The sequence below is a fragment of the Balaenoptera acutorostrata genome, chromosome 5 (genome assembly GCF_949987535.1).
Source record: "Balaenoptera acutorostrata chromosome 5, mBalAcu1.1, whole genome shotgun sequence".
NCBI classification, from domain to species: Eukaryota; Metazoa; Chordata; class Mammalia; order Artiodactyla; family Balaenopteridae; genus Balaenoptera; species Balaenoptera acutorostrata.
Window position 1 is genome coordinate 13,382,812 of NC_080068.1, and position 13,259 is coordinate 13,396,070.

A 13,259-nucleotide genomic window follows, 5' to 3' on the forward strand; every position below is an offset into this window, starting at 1 on the left:
ATGGCTTATATATTTATATATGTAATATATATATGCACATACATGGAGTAAGTGCTTGAAATGAAAAAAAAAAAAAAAAGCATTATATGGAAGAAGTAGTTCCAAACTTGAAACCAGAAAACCTAAATTCTTACACCACCCCTTCTAACTCTTGGCTGTGTAATTTTGGTTAAATTACTTAAAATCTTTTCACTAAAATTTCTGAAAAATGAGAAACTTTTTGTATACCATCCTTAAAATTTCTTTCATCTATGACTCTATGAAATCCACAATTGCTCTTTCTGTTATCATCTTATGAAGGCATCTTAATTCTGCTATGGTCTGATGCAAGATGTAATGGATTTCGGCTGTCCTGTCAGCAAATCATTTGTGAAGAAACAAAATGTCTGGCTTTGATGATTATCCCTGTGTTGAGGGAAGGTTGACTGGGTGGATGAATGGATGGGTGCATGAATATGTGGATGCATAAATGCGTAGAAGGAAAGAGGAAAAAAGAGAAAAGGAAAAAATGCACAGAGAGAGAGACCAAGAGAATCAACTCTGTTGCTTCAAAGAAAATTAAAGATTCAATGCATGTAGTACCTTTGAAAAGTTTATTCTTTTTAAAACTATGTATCATAGACAATTTATATATATTAGGCAAAATTAAATAAGTAAAGAGTTTGAACTCTGAGAATAAAAAAGATTAGTTACTTTGATTTTATTTGCAGCTCTGAAATCTGATCATATGTTTTTGGGCAATTGTTTCATATGTGTCTTTTTACATGGTAAGGTTTTGGGTTTTTTTTAAAACATCTTTATTGGAGTATAATTGCTTGACAATGGTGTGTTAGTTTCTGCTTTATAACAAAGTGAATCAGTTATACATATACATATGTTCCCATACCTCTTCCCTCTTGCGTCTCCCTCCCTCCCACCCTCCCTATCCCACCTCTCTAGCTGGTCACAAAGCACCGAGCTGATCTCCCTGTGCTATGCGGCTGCTTCCCACTAGCTATCTATTTTACATTTGGTAGTGTATATATGTCCACGCCACGCTCTCACTTTGTCACAGCTCAACCTTCCGCCTCCCCACATCCTCAAGTCCACTCTCTAGTAGGTCTGTGTCTTTATTCCCGTCTTGTCCCTAGGTTCTTCATGACCTTTTTTTTTTTTTTTTTCTTAGATTCCATATATATGTGTTAGCATACGGTATTTGTTTTTCTCTTTCTGACTTACGTCACTCTGTATCTAGGTCCATCCACCTGACTACAAATAACTCAATTTCATTTCTTTTTATGGCTGAGTAATATTCCATTGTATATATGTGCCACATCCTCTTTATCCATTCATCTGTTGATGGACACTTAGGTTGCTTCCATGTCCTGGTTATTGTAAATAGAGCTGCAATGAACATTTTGGTACATTGACTCTTTTTGAATTATGGTCTTCTCAAGGTATATGCCCAGTAGTGGGATTGCTGGGTCATATGGAAGTTCTATTTTTAGTTTTTTTTTTTTTTTAAGAATGAAGTTGTTTTTCTTTTTCCTTTTTTTTTTTTTTAATGTTATTTATTTATTTATTTATTTATTTATGGCTGTGTTTGGCCTTTGTTTCTGCGTGAGGGCTTTCTCTAGTTGCGGCAAGTGGGGGCCACTCTTCATCGCGGTGAGCGGGCCTCTCACTATCGCGGCCTCTCTTGTTGCGGAGCACAGGCTCCAGATGCGCAGGCTCAACAATTGTAGCTCACGGGCCTAGTCGCTCCGCGGCATGTGGGATCCTCCCAGACCAGGGCTCGAACCCGTGTCCCCTGCATTGGCAGGCAGATTCTCAACCTCTGCGCCACCAGGGAAGCCCTCTTTTTAGTTTTTTAAGGAACCTCCATACTGTTCTCCGTAGTGGCTGTATCAATTTACATTCCCACCAACAGTGTAAGAGTGTTTCCTTTTCTCCACACCCTCTCCAGCATTTATTGTTTCTAGATTTTTTGATGATGGCCACTCTGACCAGTATGAGATGATATCTCATTGTAGTTTTGATTTGTATTTCTCTAATGATTAATGATGTTGAGCATTCTTTCATGTGTTTGTTGGCAATCTGTATATCTTCTTTGGAGAAATGTATATTTAGTTCTTCTGCCCATTTTTGGATTGAGTTGTTTGTTTTTTTGATATTGAGCTGCATGAGCTGCTTATAAATTTTGGAGATTAATCCTTTGTCAGTTGCTTCATTTACAAATATTTTCTCCCATTCTGAGGGTTGTCTTTTCGTCTTGTTTATGATTTCCTTTGCTCTGCAAAAGCTTTTAAGTTTCATTAGGTCCCATTTGTTTATTTTGGGTTTTATTTCCATTTCTCTAGGAGGTGGGTCAAAAAGGATCTTGCTGTGATTTATGTCATAGAGTGTTCTGCCTATGTTTTCCTTAAGAATTTGATAGTGTCTGGCCTTACATTTAGGTCTTTAATCCATTTTGAGTTTATTTATGTGTATGGTGTTAGGGAGTATTCTAATTTCATACTTTTACATGTACCTGTCCAGTTTTACCAGCACCACTTATTGAAGAGGCTGTCTTTTCTCCACTGTATATTCTTGCCTCTTTTATCAAAGATAAGGTGACCATATGTGCGTGGGTTTATCTCTGGGCTTTCTATCCTGTTCCATTGATCTATATTTCTGTTTTTGTGCCAGTACCATACTGTCTTGATTACTGTAGCTTTGTAGGATAGTCTGAAGTCAGGGAGCCTGATTGCTCCAGCTCCATTTTTCGTTCTCAAGATTGCTTTGGCTATTCGGGGTCTGTTGTGTTTCCATACAAATTGTGAAATTTTGTTCTAGTTCTGTGAAAAATGCCAGTGGTAGTTTGCTAGGGATTGCATTAAATCTGTAGATTGCTTTGGGTAGTAGAGTCATTTTCACAGTGTTGATTCTTCCAATCCAAGAACATGGTATATCTCTCCATCTATTTGTATCAACTTTAATTTCTTTCATCAGTGTCTTATAATTTTCTGCATACAGGTCTTTGTCTCCTTAGGTAGGTTTATTCCTAGATATTTTATTCTTTTTGTTGTAATGGTAAATGGGAGTGTTTTCTTCATTTCACTTTCAGATTTTTCATCATTAGTGCATAGGAATGCCAGAGATTTCTGTGCATTAATTTTGTATCCTGCTACTTTACCAAATTCATTGATTAACTCTAGTAGTTTTCTGGTAGCATCTTTAGGATTCTGTATGTATAGTATCATGTCATCTGCAAACAGTGACAGCTTTACTTCTTTTCCAATTTGGATTCCTTTTATTTCTTTTTCTTCTCTGATTGCTGTGGCTAAAACTTCCAAACCTATGTTGAATAATAGTGGTGAGAGTGGGCAACCTTGTCTTGTTCCTGATCTTAGTGGAAATGGTTTCAGTTTTTCACCATTGAGGATGATGTTGGCTGTGGTTTGTCATATATGCCCTTTATTATATTGAGGAAAGTTCCCTCTATGCCTACTTTCTGGAGGGTTTTTATCATAAATGGGTGTTGAATTTTGTCGAAAGCTTTCTCTGCATCTTTGAGGTGATCATATGGTTTTTCTCCTTCAATTTGTTAATAGGCTGTATCACATTGATTGATTTGCATATATTGAAGAATCCTTGCATTCCTGGAATAAACCCCACTTGATCATGGTGTATGATCCTTTTAATGTGCTGTTGGATTCTGTTTGCTAGTATTTTGTTGAGAATTTTTGCATCTATGTTCATCAGTGATATTGGCCAGTAGTTTTCTTTCTTTGTAACGTCTTTGCCTGGTTTTGGTATCAGGGTGATGTTAGCCTTGTAGAATGAGTTTGGGAGTGTTCCTCCCTCTGCTATATTTTGGAAGAGTTTGAGAAGGATAGGTGTTAGCTCTTCTCTAAATGTTTGATAGAATTCGTCTATGAAGCCATCTGGTCCTGGGCTTTTGTTTGTTGGAAGATTTTTAATCACAGTTTCATTTTCAGTGCTTCTGATTGGTTTGTTCATATTTTCTATTTCTTCCTGGTTCAGTCTCGGCAGGTTGTGCATTTCTAAGAATTTGTCCGTTTCTTCCAGGTTGTCCATTTTATTGGCATAGAGTTGCTTATAGTAATCTCTCATGATCCTCTGTATTTCTGCAGTGTCAGTTGTTACTTTTCCTTTTTCATGTCTAATTCTATTGATTTGAGTCTTCTCCCTTTTTTTCTTGATGAGTCTGGGTAATGATTTATCAATTTTGTTTATCTTCTCAAAGAACCAGCTTTTAGTTGTATTGATCTTTGCTATCATTTCCTTCATTTCTTTTTCATTTATTTCTGATCTGATCTTTATGATTTCTTTCCTTCTGCTAACTTTGGGTTTTTTTTGTTCTTCTTTCTCTATTGCTTTAGGTGCAAGGTTAGGTTGTTTATTTGAGATGCTTCCTGTTTCTTAAGGTAGGATTGTAGTGCTATAAACTTCCCTCTTAGAACTGATTTTGCTGCATCCCACAGGTTTTGGGTCCTCGTGTCTCCATTGTCGTTTGTTTCTAGGTATTTTTTGATTTCCTCTTTGATTTCTTCAGTGATCACTTGGTTATTAAGTAGTGTATTGTTTAGCCTCCATGTGTTTGTATTTTTTACAGATCTTTTCCTGTAATTGATATGTAGTCTCATAGTGTTGTGGTCGGAGAAGATACCTGATACGATTTCAGTTTTCTTAAATTTACCAAGGCTTGATTTGTAACCCAAGATATGATCTATCCTGGAGAATGTTCCATGCACACTTGAGAAGAATGTGTATTCTGTTGTTTTTGGATTGAATGTCCTATAAATATCAATTAAGTCCATCTTGTTTAATGTATCATTTAAAGCTTGTGTTTCCTTATTTATTTTCATTTTGGATGATCTGTCCATTGGTGAAAGTGGGGTGTTCAAGTCCCCTACTATGATTGTGTTACTGTCGATTTCCCCTTTTATGGCTGTTAACATTAGCCTTATGTATTGAGGTGCTTCTATGGGGGGTGCATAAATATTTACAATTGTTATGTCTTCTTCTTGGATCGATCCCTTGATCATTATGTAGTGTCCTTCTCTTTCTCTTGAAATAGCCTTTATTTTAAAGTCTATTTTGTCTGATATGAGAATTGCTACTCCAGCTTTCTTTTGATTTCCATTTGCATGGAATATCTTTTTCCATCCCCTCACTTTCAGTCTTTATGTGTCCCTAGGTCTGAAGTGGGTCTCTTGTAGACAGCATATATACAGGTCTTGTTTTTGTATCTATTCAGCCAGTCTGTGTCTTTTGGTGGGAGCATTTAATCCATTTACATTTAAGGTAATTATCGATATGTATTTTCCTTTTCCCATTTTCTTAATTGTTCTGGGTTTGTTATTGTAGGTGTTTTCCTTCTCTTGTGTTTCCTGCCTAGAGAAGTTCCTTTAGCATTTGTTGTAAAGCTGGTTTGGTGGTGCTGAACTCTCTCAGCTTATGCTTGTCTGTAAAGGTTTTAATTTCTCCATCAAATCTGAATGAGATCCTTGCTGGGTAGAGTAATTTTGGTTGTAGATTTTTCTCCTTCATCACGTTAAATATGTCCTGCCACTCCCTTCTGGCTTGCAGAGCTTCTGCTGAAAGATCAGCTGTTAACCTTATGGGGATTCCCTTGTGTGTTATTTGTTGTTTTTCCCTTGCTGCTTTTAATATGTTTTCTTTGTATTTAATTTTTGATAGTTTGATTAATATGTGTCTTGGCATGTTACTCCTTGGATTTATCCTGTGTGGGACTCTCTGTGCTTCCTGGACTTGATTAACTATTTCCTTTCCCATATTAAGGAAGTTTTCGACTATATCTCTTCAAATTTTTTCTCAGTCCCTTTCTTTTTCTCTTCTTCTTTTGGGACCCCTATAATTCGAATGTTGGTGCATTTAATGTTGTCCCAGAGTTCTCTGAGATTGTCCTCAGTTCTTCTCCTTCTTTTTTCTTTATTCTGCTCTGCAGTAGTTATTTCCACTATTTTTTCTTCCAGGTCACTTATCCGTTCTTCTGCCTCAGTTATTTTGCTATTGATTCCTTCTAGAGAATTTTAAATTTCATTTATTGTGTTGTTCATCATTGTTTGTTTGCTCTTTAGTTCTTCTAGGTCCTTGTTAAACGTTTCTTGTATTTTCTCTATTCTATTTCCAAGATTTTGGATCATCTTTACTATCATTATTCTGAATTCTTCTTCAGGCAGACTGCCTATTTCCTCTTCATTTATTAGGTCTGGTGGGTTTTTACCTTGCTCCTTCATCTGCTGTGTGTTTTTCTGTCTTCTCATTTTGCTTAACTTACTGTGTTTGGGGTCTCCTGTTCGCAGGCTGCAGGTTTGTAGTTCCCGTTGTTTTTGGTGTCTGTCCCCAGTGGCTAAGTTTGGTTCAGTGGGTTGTGTAGGCTTCCTGGTGGTGGGGAGTAGTGCCTATGTTCTGATGGATGAGACTGGATCTTGTCTTTCTGGTGTGCAGGTCCACATCTGGTGGTGTGTTTTGGGGTGTCTGTGACCTTATTATGATTTTAGGCAGCCTCTCTGCTAATGGATGGGGCTGTGTTCCTGTCTTGCTAGGTGTTTGGCATATGGCGTCCAGCACTGTAGCTTGCTGGTCATTGAGTGAAGCTGGGTCGTGGCGTTGAGGTGGAGATCCCTGGGAGATTTTCACCGTTTGATATTACGTGGAGCTGGGAGGTCTCTTGTGGACCAGTGTCTTGGAGTTGTCTCTCCCACCTCAGAGACACAGCCCTGATGCCTGGCTGGAGCACCAAGAGCCTTTCATTCACACGGCTCAGAATAAAAGGGAGAAAAAATAGAAAGAAAGAAAGAGGATAAAATAAAATAAAGTAAAATAAAATTAAATAAGGTTATTAAAATAAAAAAACTGTTGTTAAGAAAAAAATTTTAGAAAGTAAAAAAAAAAAAAAAAAAGGACGGACAGAACCCTAGCACAAATGGTGAAAGGAAAGCTATACAGACAAAATCACACACAGAAGCATACACCTACACACTCACAAAAAGAGAAAAAGGGGAAAATATATTTGATCTCAAAGTCCACCTCCTCAGTTTGGGATGATTCGTTGTCTATTCAGGTATTCCACAGATGCAGGTACATCAAGTTAATTGTGGAGCTTTAATCCGCTGCTCCTGAGGCTGCTGGGAGGGATTTCCCTTTCTCTTCTTTGTTCGCACAGCTCACGGGGCTCAGCTTTGGATGTGGCCCCGCCTCTGCGTGTAGGTCGCCTGAGGGCGTCTGTTCTTCGCTCAGACAGGACGGGGTTAAAGGAGCAGCTGCTTCGGGGAATCTGGCTCACTCAGGCGGGGGGGGGGGGGGGGGGGGGGGGGGGGGGGAGGGAGCGGTACAGAGGAGGTGGGGCGAGCCTGCGGCGGCAGAGGCGTCGTGACGTTGCACCAGCCCGAGGCGCGCAGTGCATTCTCCCGGGGATGTTGTCCCTGGATCACGGGACCCTGGCAGTGGCGGGCTGCACAGGCTCCCGGGAGGGGCGGTGTGGAGAGTGACCTGTGCTCACACACAGGCTTCTTGGTGGTGGCAGCAGCAGCCTTAGCATCTCCTGCCCGTCTCTGGGGTCCGCGCTGATAGCTGTGGCTCGCGCCTGTCTCTGGAGTTCGTTTAGGCAGAGCTCTGAATCCCCTCTCCTCGCGCACCAGAAAACAAAGAGTCAAGAAAAAGTCCCCTGCCCTTTCGGCAGCTCCACACCTTTTCCCGGACTCCTTCCTGGCTAGCCGTGGCGCACTAGCCCCCTTCAGGCTGTGTTCACGCCGCCAACTCCAGTCCTCACCCTGGGATCTGACCTCTGAAGCCTGAGCCTCAGCTCCCAGGCCCGCCCGCCCCGGCGGGTGAGCAGACAAGCCTCTCGGGCTGGTGAGTGCTGCTCGGCGCCGAGCCTCTGTGCGGGAATCTCTCCGCTTTGCCCTCCGCACCCCTGTGGCTGCGCTCTCCTCCGTGGCTCCGAACCTTCTCCCCTCTGCCACCCGCAGTCTCCGCCCGCGAAGGGGCTCCTAGTGTGTGGACACCTTTCCTCCTTCACAGCTCCCTCCTACTGGTGCAGGGCCCGTCCCTATTCTTTTGTGTCTGCTTTTTCTTTTTTCTTTTGCCCTACCCAGGTACGTGGGGAGTTTCTTGCATTTTGGGAGGTCTGAGGTCTTCTGCCAGCGTTCAGGAGGTGTTCTGTAGGAGTTGTTCCACATGTAGATGTATTTCTGATGTATCTGTGGGGAGGAAGGTGATCTCCAAGTCTTACTCTTCCGCCATCTTGTAGCTTCTCTAGATAATAAGGTTTTAAGCAGAAATTGATTGTGCAGGGTAATGTTCACGTGTTGATACTTTCTTGTTTTCAGTTTTTAGAATTATTTATTTTAAAAGATATTTGGGGGCTTCCCTGGTGGTGCAGTGGTTGAGATTCTGCCTGTCAATGCAGGGGACATGGGTTCGAGCCCTGGTCTGGGAAGATCCCACATGCCGCGGAGCAACTGGGCCCGTGAGCCACAACTACTGAGCCTGTGCGTCTGGAGCCTGTGCTCCGCAACAAGAGAGGCTGCGATAGTGAGAGGCCCGCGCACCGCGATGAAGAGTGGCCCCCACTTGCCACAACTAGAGAAAGCCCTTGCACAGAAACGAAGACCCAACACAGCCATAAATAAATAAATTAAAAAAAAAAAGATATTTGGTATGTTAGTTATATAAAATGAGATATGCAGACCTTCCAGTAATTTTGTCAACTCTGTATGTGGAAAAATTCTTTTTGTTATAGAAGTGCTGGGTCTGGTGGACCCCAACTAGGTCCTTCCCTTGCCCTGTGTTGCTTGTGCCTATCGAATGAGAACAGGTTCGGCAAAGCAGAGCAGAAACTTTATTCCTTGATCGAGGAATGGGGAAGGGAGAGCTCTCAGACCCCTTCTTCTGGGGGAAGGGAAGTGGGAAACTTTTAAGGGTTAAGAGGTGGGTGTGCCATCAGAACCCGGAGAAAGTGGCAGTAAGTTCCAGAAACAGCCAAAACATGCACAGTCCTGTAGGCTCTTTTGTGCAGGACACTAATTGTGCTAGCAAAGTGCAAGTCCTCCCTTTCAGAGGAGATCCTAGCATGGTAATGAAGCAAAGGCAACTTTCAGACATTTTGGGTCTCATCTGTACAGATGCTGCCCTGGTGGTCAGGCTGGAGCCAGTTCAGGGCAGTGGACTGTCACCATCTTGGACCTTTCTGCTCAAGCTGATTCTGTGGTTTTGCTTATGTGGCTTCTGCCTTAGTTGTTGTTAAGCAAGCACAGCTGTGGGCATAGACTAACAGACTGTGGTATGGAAAGAAAGAAAGTAGGTTAGCCTCTCTACAGGTAAGGGTCTCTTTCTGGTGACACTTCAAGATGTGTATCCAAACCTTTCTCAATATTTTTAGAGGGAATTCTGAGCTAGGTGAAGACATTTTCTTTCTTTCACTACCTTCCCAGCTAAACAATGTTTCCTCTACTTGCCTCTTTTCTTATTTATAAGATAAAGATGAATTTAAATATTCAAACTAAAAATACAAGTATATGATTAATACTTTGCTGAATAATTTGGAAGTCATAATAATACCTGTGATAATAAATTCACATACAGGTGCATTTGCAATTCTACTTTTGTTCTAATTTAGAATTGGTTGTAACTTACATTTTTATTCCTATATTTGAATTTAGATATCCTATTTTACAAGATCATGCCTAACTAATATAAGGAAAGTTTAAACTATTCCTGTTTCTTGAGTATCTAATATATTCAGGTTCTGTTATAGACACTCTAACAGAAATAGGTTCTGTAGCCCAGGAAATTATATTTTGCTAAGGAGACAAGGCATATATCCATGGTGGAGACAACACCGTGAATGAAGACATGAAGGTATAAAAGCTTAAAATGTTTTTAAGAGCTATGGATGTGGTCAGGTTAGTAACTTCTTTCTTTCTTTCTTTCTTTTTTATAAATTTATTTATTTATTTATTTTTGGCTGTGTTGGGTCTTCGTTTCTGTGTGAGGGCTTTCTCTAGTTGCGGCGAGCGGGGGCCACTCTTCATCGCGGTGTGCGGGCCTCTCACTATCGCGGTCTCTCTTGTTGCCGAGCACAGGCTCCAGACGCACAGGCTCAGTAGTTGAGGCTCACGGGCCCAGTTGCTCCGCGGCATGTGGGATCTTCCCAGACCAGGGCTTGAACCCGTGTCCCCTGCATTGGCAGGCAGATTCTCAACCACTGCACCACCAGGGAAGCCCCTCTTTATTTATTTTTTAAAATTTATGTTTTGGCTGTGTAGGGTCTTTGTTGCTGCGCACAGGCTTTCTCTAGTTGCGGCGAGCGGGGGCTACACTTTGTTGCAGTGCACGGGCTTCTCATTGCGGTGGCTTCTCTTGTTGTGCAGCACAGGCTCTAGGTGTGCGGGCTTCAGTAGTTGCAGTGTGTGGGCTCAGTAGTTGTGGCTTGAGGGCCCTCGAGTGTAGGCTCAGTAGTTGTGGCGCACAGGCTTAGTTGTTCTGCAGCACGTGGGATCTTCCCGGACCAGGGATCGAACCCATGTCCCCTGCATTGGCAGGTGGATTCTTAATCATTACACCACCAGGGAAGTCCCAGGTTAATAAGTTCTTACAGATGTTTGTTTTTAACAGGCATATTTGCAAATGCGAATTTTTAGAACATGGTTTTATTAACTTGTACGTATGACCCTTTACAATAGTTGAAAAATTAAGACTTCAACATGTTTTTAATACTACTATAAACTATAATTACTTCCTTTCTAAGACATAAGTAGACAAGGATGATATATTTTGTATTTAAAATCTTGTATGTAGTGCTCACTTCAGCAGCACATATACTAAAATTGGAACGATACAGAGAAGATTAGCATGGCCTGTGCAAGGATGACATGCAAATTCGTGAAGTGTTCCATATTTTTCAACAAACACGTGAAAGAATGTTCAACATCAATAATCATTAGAGAAGTGCAAATCAAAACTACAATGAGCTATCATCTCACACCAGTCAGAATGGCCATCATCAAAAAATCTACGAACAATAAATGCTGGAGAGGGTGTGGAGAAAAGGGAACCCTCTTGCACTGTTGGTTGGAATATAAATTGATACAGCCACTATGGAGAACAGTATGGAGGTTCCTTAAAAAACTAAAAATAGAACTACCATACGACCCAGCAATCCCACTACTGGGCATATACCCTGAGAAAACCATAATTCAAAAAGAGTCATGTACCACAGTGTTCATTGCAGCTCTATTTACAAGAGCCAGGACATGGAAGAAACCTAAGTGTCCATCAACAGATGAATGGATAAAGAAGATGTGGCGCATATATACAATGGAATATTACTCAGCCATAAAAAGAAACGAAATTGAGTTATTTGTAGTGAGGTGGATGGACCTAGAATGTGTCATACAGAGTGAAGTAAGTCAGAAAGAGAAAAACAAATACCATATGCTAACACATATATATGGAATCAAAAAAAAAAAAAATGGTCATGAAGAACCTAGGGGCAAGAAGGGAGTAAAGACGCAGACCTACTAGAGAATGGACTTGAGGTCACGGGGAGGGGGAAGGGTAAGCTGGGACGAAGTCAGAGAGTGGCATGGACATATATACACTACCAAACGTAAAATAGATAGCTAGTGGGAAGCAGCCACATAGCACCGGGAGATCAGCTCGGTGCTTTGTGACCACCTAGAGAGGTGGGATACGGAGGATGGGAGGGAGGGAGAGACAAGAGGGAAAAGATATGGGAATATATGTATATGTATAACTGATTCACCTTGTTATAAAGCAGAAACTAACACACCATTGTAAAGCAATTATACTCCAATAAAGATGTTAAAAAAAAAAAAAACAAAAAACTTGTATGTAGACTCACCTGAATATGCCACTCTCTTTGTGTCAGGATAAGTGATGCCTTTTTTCCCTTCCATGGACGGAGCAGATCATCAGTCCCAAATAATGGAAATGACTAATTAAAAATTGGTCTAACGGGAATATTTAGGAGGTGTTTGTTCTCTGCCTGTTGCTTGGTTATTCTTCCCTCCAGTTTGGGCAATGCTAAGTGTAAATAGAGTATAATTTGTTGATCAAACACTGTGTGTGTGTGTGTGTGTGTGTGTGTGTCTGTGTGAGTGTGTAAGTGGTGGAAGAATTATTTCATCTTGACAATAAGTTGGATCTGGTTTTCACCTCCAGGTTATAAAATAAAACTGACAGTTAAAATGTGCTAATAAAAATAGCTGGGAAAGAAATAGACGCTGTGTCATCATGTAAGCTATATAGCTATGTATGTTGCATTTGAGAAACTTTAGTTTCAGGAAGTAAATCTAGGATATTTGATGTTAAATTAGACTGCTAATATGTGTGTATTAATACAAAGGATAAAGAGATGACATTGCAATACTATTGGAAGTGCATGACATAAGAAAGAACTTTCTTTCCTGAGCTTCTTCATGTGGAACTTACAAGGTTGTTTTCAGAATACTTGTGTTTGATACAAAATGCTTCATTTAACAATACTTTTGTGGTAAAAAGCCAAATTTAAGATGAGAGTTTATAGCTGAAGGAAAAAGTAAATAAATAAATAAGTGTATTTGAAATGTTGGCTAGGATTTCCTGTTCTTTGGTTATGCTGCCTGTGTGCAGTAAGATGAATCATTTCTTTTGTGTACTTCTTTGCTGTTTGCAGAAAGATGAACTGCTTTTTTTGTGCATTTGCTTTCAGTATGTCTTAATTCAGCACAGAAATGACTAATTTCTTATCATTTTGGCAGGTTTCTGCCATTTATTAAGCCAGGTTTAATGTTTAAAGCAATTTTAAGTGTTCTGTCAGGTAATAGTAAAATGCTTCCGTTAAAAATGTGTTAGTAATACTCAGCAGAAGTCAATAACATCACCTGCTATAAAAAAAGTTTGATTAGAAACTTTTCTAAAAGACCCATTTAGAACCCATGACAAGCTGAAACATCTCTATATAAACATACATCACTTCTTTGCGAATAGACATTTAGATTATCTGGTTTAAAACAAATTGGTTATTTCAGCTCCAATTATAGCACATTTATATCACACTTCCTAAAAAGCTGCTAAAGAAATTTTTATATCCCTGTCTGATAATATTAGATTTCAGTGTACGGATTAACTTAGATTCTCATAAATATTATCACAAATTAAAATGAGTCTTCATGAATGTGAATTAAAATTATCAAGATAAATCTAAAATTTATTGCCTAAATATTAGTTTATAAAGTATATTTCTA

The 13,259-nt window shown here is 40.1% G+C and overlaps 1 protein-coding gene and 1 non-coding gene across 3 annotated transcripts in view; both read left to right on the forward strand.

Moving 5' to 3' along the window:
• The window catches only part of GRID2 (glutamate ionotropic receptor delta type subunit 2), a 1,428,522-nt gene that overhangs the window by 258,327 nt on the left and 1,156,936 nt on the right, over positions 1-13,259 (forward strand). The gene's annotated exons all lie outside the window — the stretch shown is intronic.
• LOC114238173 (U6 spliceosomal RNA) lies at positions 10,809-10,913 on the forward strand. Its single transcript, XR_009008489.1, has one exon. It is a non-coding gene; the product is annotated as a U6 spliceosomal RNA (small nuclear RNA).